General features: G+C 44.1%; 1 protein-coding gene across 4 annotated transcripts in view; it reads left to right on the top strand.

Moving 5' to 3' along the window:
* Nucleotides 1-221: 221 nt before the first annotated feature.
* The window catches only part of BBS9 (Bardet-Biedl syndrome 9), an 853,332-nt gene continuing 846,327 nt past the window's right edge, over nt 222-7,226 (top strand). For 2 of the 4 annotated variants that reach the window (XM_063922541.1, XM_063922538.1), the window contains exons 1-2: nt 222-316; nt 1,221-1,289. The gene's annotated coding sequence lies outside the window, so the exon portion shown is untranslated. Of the gene's footprint in view, nt 364-1,220; nt 1,290-7,226 lie in introns of all 4 variants that reach the window. The other 2 variants (XM_063922539.1, XM_063922540.1) reach the window with 2 other exon arrangements.

Here is a 7,226-nt window from a genome sequence, read left to right as displayed (position 1 = left end):
CATGGCTACTCCCACCATGGGCTGTTACACTGCAGAGAATTTGTAAACACAGAATATATCAGCAGAGGCTGCATCTCCCCCCTCCCGTTCCCAGGCTCCAGGCCAGAGGTAATTCTGTGATAGACATAGAAATCTGCCAATCACTATGTATGTTGGGCATTCGGCACTCGCTCACTACATTTCCCAGAATCCCCCGCAGTCCCGTCCTTGTGCGTGTTACTGTTGCCTGGGTAACGGAGGGAAGATGGCGGCATGCGGCAGAGCTGGGGAGAGTGATAGCGGAGAGCAGCAGTGATTGTACTGGAAAGTGTGAGTGGTGGGTAATCTGTTAGCGTGACGTCACTAATTGGGAAGCAGCGAGAGGTGGGGGTCGCAGTACGTACATTGCTATTACGCTGCATGTTGTGCTGTATGCACTGGCAGCATCTTATTGTGCTGTTGTGATTGTAATGTAAATAACCGTGTGTAGTATACACATGTGCATTGTACACATAGACTCGGTGCTTGCATCAGCAGATGAATACTATGTAATCTGTGCAGTACGTACAGTATATGTTGTGTCTCCTCACTTTATTTCTGGATAATGTTGAGGGAGCAACATTATTGCCACAGCACTGGCTCATTATTTAACCTATTTGTAATGTTGCTATACAGTATTATGTGAGCTTGGTATGGATCTGAGTTTGCAATCTCTTCATCATGTAACATACGCTGGTAACCTTGGTATTAAGCTTATGCAGAAATATCCATAACATTATATACCTGACAACAGGTGCCATTGGTGATATAAACTATATGTATTCATAGCAAACTGGTGTATTACAGTACTCTGACTCTAGTACCGTCTTCATATGAGTATTGCCTGTTTTACAATTGATTTCATGCTGCACTGTCCTTAGCATTATAGAAATGTTCTTTGTGCATCGTGTGCATACTATACAGTACATGCAGTAGGAAAGTGTACATGGCTTTAATTGCCATACCTATGGTAGCACATGTACAGTATATGTTACATCAGATTATGTAATAACTACAGGCCAAAAAAGAATACAGTGCTTATTATGAAATGCAAAATATGGTGTGATTACTACTATAATTTATCTTTGCTGTTCTATAAATATACACATACTTTTAAAATAAATAATCTTGTTTATCATTTTGCTTTTTCCTTTGGAAAATATGGCTGATAAATATTGACATCACAATGGCTGCAATGACAGAATCTAGAGGTTTCTTCGCTGCAATAATTGTTGCTGTACCACTATTTTTTCTCTATTCGTCACAGTAAGGTAGGTGCTTCTAAATGGGATTTGATTAACTGTCTAAATATCTGTATAGCTGTGAAACAGGATAAATATTTAGTTTGCTACAGTCTACAACTTAAGGTCCATACACACTTGCTGATAAAATGAGCGCCATCGCTCATTTTATCAGCAAGTGTGTATGCTGCCAGCGACGACTGATGCGCGGCCCCACGGGTCGGCAACGGTCGTCGCTGTCGGTAGGACATGCATGCAGGATCTGAACTGTCGTCCAGGACCTGCATGCACGGCTGGCGGAGGCGTGATGTCACTGAGGCATATGAGCGGCCATATCGCTCAGTGTGTAAAGTCGGCCGCCGACCGGCCAGCCGTGGAGGGGAAACATTAGACGACGTCGCTCATAGAGCGACATCGTGTAATGTGTACGGACCTTTACACTTGCTTTGTTTTTTGAATATTTAACATTTCCAGTGAGTATATGCCTGTAGCCAGGCCATACATTTCTTACCAACTTATTCCAGTTTCCAAGGAAAACTATTTATTAAGGTAAACAACATATAATTACATTCTATCAGACTTTGCTAGTAGTATGTGGATGGCATTCTCTTTCCTTTTGATTATAAATATGATATTGGAACCTCAGTCAAAAACGTTGTAATATTTGTATTCATCAATACACCAGTTTTTATTGAATGACATTTCCTAGAAGCATCCTAGTAAAGCTACAGATTGTCTACACATACTTATTGTACCACCACTCTAACACCTACTGTATATTTTCTCCCAAATGCATCATGTTTAGTACATGTTGGAGCATAATGTTTAAATACACTTTTTGGAGTTTGTACTGTTTGTGTCTTAAGGCTGTTTTCCTTTGGATAGGATTAATATTTATTTCACATATTCGGTATTTCTGACTTGTTTCCTTTTAAGACCTGTTTAAGAATAAAAAGAGAGTTAATTTGACAAAATAACTGCTGCAGTTTGTGCCTTCTAATAGAATACATCTAAAACATCACAGAGCAAAGATGACTTTTATCTTGAATATTTCTTATTAATACTTACCTATATAAAAATATTCCATTGCACTTTTATTTAATAACATTTTATATTTAAATCCTAAAAATACAGTTTTCCACTGTTGCTACTAATGTCACTAAAGTATTTTGACAATTGTGACGAAAATCCCCATCTTTCTTGCTGGTGCCTTCCCTCCCTCTTGTCAGGCAGACGGTAAGCATTGTAAAGAGGATTGTAGCCCAACTGATGGCTGGCATGATCAGCTTCCTTAAGTAGATTATCGTTATGCTGCTACTAGTATTTCTTTAATCTTTTTAATTCCATGCAGAACAGTGTCGCTGCTAGTGATGCTTTATGCAGGTCTTCTTTATGTACATAAGTTTATGAATACTATCAGACAGCCACATTCTCTGTAAAATACAGCAGTGTGAGAAACCATTACAAAAGTTTGTAACAAGGAAAATAAACACACCAACCACATGGTCAGAGTTCTGTAACAATGGGGGTAATTCTGAGTTGATCGCAGCAGGAACTTTGTTAGCAGTTGGGCAAAACCATGTGCACTGCAGGGGAGGCAGATATAACATGTGCAGAGATAGATAGATTTGGGTGTGGTGTGTTCAATCTGCAATCTAAATTGCAGTGTAAAAATAAAGCAGCCAGTATTTACCCTGCACAGAAAGAAAATAACCCACCCAAATCTAACTCTCTCTGCACATGTTATATCTTCCTCCCCTGCAGTGCACATGGTTTTGCCCAACTGCTTACAGAGTTCCTGCTACGATCAACTCAGAATTACCCCCAATATAATTATAATGTTCTCTAGATGGTGCTTGTTATTTTATTATGCAAATAAAGATCACTGTGGATAGAAAATATTGTGATGACTGATTATAGTTGCTGTTCCACTGACCACGAGATTCGTGGCAGCCACCTAGGATTGCAACAATTGTTTCTATTGGCTCCCTGTCTGATTTCATGTCAGATAATAGAAAAGTTTAGTACAGGTGCCAGTAGGATTGATTATTACATGAAGAAGGAGCCCATTACTATTACAAAAGACAAGGTATAAACTGGAATACTATTTACTTGAGTCCTGTTACCATATACCCCCCACCCCAAAAAAAAAAAAATTCCCCCAAGTTTGTTATTGAAAGTACCAGAGAAGTTACGACACTAGAAATACAGTCCTATAATGGAAACCAGTGTCAGTCAATCGAAAAGACAATTGCTATAAAAAAATATATGGAGCAGATAAAGAAAACCATGGCATACTTTTCATTTATAAAAAAGAGAGAGGGATAAAATAAGATTTTACTCACCGGTAAATCTATTTCTCGTAGTCCGTAGTGGATGCTGGGGACTCCGTAAGGACCATGGGGAATAGACGGGCTCCGCAGGAGACTGGGCACCTAAGAAAGTATTAGGACTACTGGTGTGCACTGGCTCCTCCCTCTATGCCCCTCCTCCAGACCTCAGTTAAGGAAACTGTGCCCGGAAGAGCTGACATTACAAGGAAAGGATTTTGGAATCCAGGGTAAGACTCATACCAGCCACACCGTATAACTTGTGATAACATACCCAGTTAACAGTATGAAAAACAACAGAGCATCCGACAACCTGATGCAACATAACATAACCCTTATTTAAGAAATAACTATATACAAGTATTGCAGAAGAAGTCCGCACTTGGGACGGGCGCCCATCATCCACTACGGACTACGAGAAATAGATTTACAGGTGAGTAAAATCTTATTTTCTCTAACGTACTAGTGGATGCTGGGGACTCCGTAAGGACCATGGGGATTATACCAAAGCTCCCAAACGGGCGGGAGAGTGCGGATGAATCTGCAGCACCGAATGGGCTAACACAAGGTCCTCCTCTGCCAGGCTATCAAACTTGTAGAATTTTGCAAAAGTGTTTGAACCCGACCAAGTAGCTGCTCGGCAAAGCTGTAATGCCGAGACCCCTCGGGCAGCCGCACAAGAAGAGCCCACCTTCCTTGTGGAATGGGCTTTTACTGATTTTGGATGCGGCAATCCAGCCGCAGAATGAGCCTGCTGAATCGTGTTACAGATCCAGCGAGCAATAGTTTGCTTTGAAGCAGGAGCACCCAGCTTGTTGGATGCATACAGGATAAACAGCGAGTCAGTTTTCCTGACTGCAGCCGTTCTGGCTACATAAATCTTCAAAGCCCTGACTACATCAAGTAACTTGGAATCCTCCAAGTCACAAGTAGCCGCAGGCACCACAATAGGTTGGTTCAAATGAAAAGATGACACCACCTTCGGCAGAAATTGCGGACGAGTCCGTAATTCTGCCCTGTCCATATGGAAAACCAGATAGGGGCTTTTACATGACAAAGCCGCCAATTCTGACACACGCCTAGCCGAAGCTAAGGCCAATAGCATGACCACTTTCCACGTGAGATACTTTAGCTCCACGGTCTTAAGTGGCTCAAACCAGTGAGATTTCAGGAAACTCAACACCACGTTAAGATCCCAAGGTGCCACTGGTGGCACAAAAAGGGGGCTGAATATGCAGCACTCCCTTTACAAACGTCTGAACCTCAGGAAGTGAAGCCAGTTCCTTTTGAAAGAAAATGGATAGGGCCGAAATCTGGACCTTTATGGATCCTAATTTTAAGCCCATAGTCATTCCTGACTGTAGGAAGTGCAGGAACCGGCCCAGCTAGAATTCCTCTGTAGGGGCCTTCCTGGCCTCGCACCAAGCAACATATTTTCGCCATATACGGTGATAATGTTTTGTCCTTCCTAGCCTTTATCAGCGTAGGAATAACTTCATCCGGAATGCCTTTTTCCGCTAAGATCCGGCGTTCAACCGCCATTCCGTCAAACGCAGCCGCGGTAAGTCTTGGAACAGACAGGGCCCCTGTTGCAACAGATCCTGTCTGAGAGGCAGAGGCCACGGGTCCTCTGTGAGCATTTCTTGCAGTTCCGGGTACCAAGTCCTTCTTGGCCAATCCGGAACAATGAGTATTGTTCTCACTCCTCTTTCTCTAACGTCCTAAGTGGATGCTGGGGACTCCGTCAGGACCATGGGGAATAGCGGCTCCGCAGGAGACAGGGCACAAAAATAAAGCTTTAGGATTAGGTGGTGTGTACTGGCTCCTCCCCCTATGACCCTCCTCCAAGCCTCAGTTAGGTTTTTGTGCCCGTCCGAGCAGGGTGCAATCTAGGTGGCTCTCTTAAAGAGCTGCTTAGAAAAAGTTTTTTAGGTTTTTTATTTTCAGTGAGTCCTGCTGGCAACAGGCTCACTGCATCGAGGGACTTAGGGGAGAGAATTTCAACTCACCTGCGTGCAGGATGGATTGGATTCTTAGGCTACTGGACACCATTAGCTCCAGAGGGAGTCGGAACACAGGTCTCACCCTGGGGTTCGTCCCGGAGCCGCGCCGCCGACCCCCCTTACAGATGCTGAAAATTGAAGGTCCGGAAACAGGCGGCAGAAGGCTCTTCAGTCTTCATGAAGGTAGCGCACAGCACTGCAGCTGTGCGCCATTGTTGTCACACACTTCACACCAAGCGGTCACGGAGGGTGCAGGGCGCTGCTGGGGGCGCCCTGGGCAGCAATATTTTATTACCTTAAGGCAAAAGAATACATCACATATAGCCATTAAGGCTATATGTATGTATTTAACCCATGCCAGTTATCTAAATCCACGGGAGGAAAGCCCGCCGAAATAGGGGGCGGGGCTTATTCTCCTCAGCACACAGCGCCATTTTCCTGCTCAGCTCCGCTGTGAGGAAGGCTCCCAGGACTCTCCCCTGCACTGCACTACAGAAACAGGGTAAAACAGAGAGGGGGGGCATTTTTTGGCGATATATTGGATATATTTAAGCTGCTATAAGGAACAACACTTATATAAGGTTGTTCCCATATATATTATAGCGCTTGGGTGTGTGCTGGCAAACTCTCCCTCTGTCTCCCCAAAGGGCTAGTGGGGTCCTGTCTTCGATAAGAGCATTCCCTGTGTGTCGGTACGTGTGTGTCGACATGTATGAGGACGATGTTGGCGTGGAGGCAGAGCAATTGCCGATAATGGTGATGTCACCCCCCAGGGAGTCGACACCGGAATGGATGGCTTTGTTTATGGAATTACGTGATAATGTCAGCACATTACAAAAATCAGTTGACGACATGAGACGGCCGGCAAACCAGTTAGTACCTGCCCAGGCGTCTCAGACACCGTCAGGGGCTGTAAAGCGCCCTTTACCTCAGTCGGTCGACACAGACCCAGACACAGACACTGAATCTAGTGTCGACGGTGATGAAACAAACGTATTTTCAAGTAGAGCCACTCGTTATATGATCACGGCAATGAAGGAGGCTTTGCATATCTCTGATGCTGCAAGTACCACAAAAAGGGGTATTATGTGGGGGGTGAAAAAACTACCTGTAGTTTTTCCTGAATCAGAGGAATTAAATGATGTATGTGATGAAGCGTGGTTTAACCCAGATAGAAAAATGCTAATTTCAAAAAAGTTATTAGCATTATACCCTTTCCCGCCAGAGGTTAGGGCGCGCTGGGAAACACCCCCTAGGGTGGATAAGGCGCTCACACGCTTATCAAAACAAGTGGCGTTACCGTCTCCGGATACGGCCGCCCTCAAGGATCCAGCAGATAGGAGACTGGAAACTACCCTAAAAAGTATATACACACATACTGGTGTTATACTGCGACCGGCCATCGCCTCAGCCTGGATGTGCAGTGCTGTGGTCGTCTGGTTGGATTCCCTGACTGAAAATATTGATACCCTGGATAGGGACAGTATTTTATTGACTATAGAGCAATTAAAGGATGCTTTCCTTTATATGCGAGATGCGCAGAGAGATATTTGCACTCTGGCATCGAGAGTAAATGCGATGTCCATATCTGCCAGAAGGAGTTTATGGACGCGACAGTGGTCAGGTGATGCGGA

This window comes from Pseudophryne corroboree, chromosome 5, assembly GCF_028390025.1.
Source record: "Pseudophryne corroboree isolate aPseCor3 chromosome 5, aPseCor3.hap2, whole genome shotgun sequence".
In the NCBI taxonomy this organism is placed as follows: Eukaryota; Metazoa; Chordata; class Amphibia; order Anura; family Myobatrachidae; genus Pseudophryne; species Pseudophryne corroboree.
The sequence above is the reverse complement of the archived record's forward strand: the minus strand, read 5'-3'. Positions and strand labels throughout refer to the sequence as shown.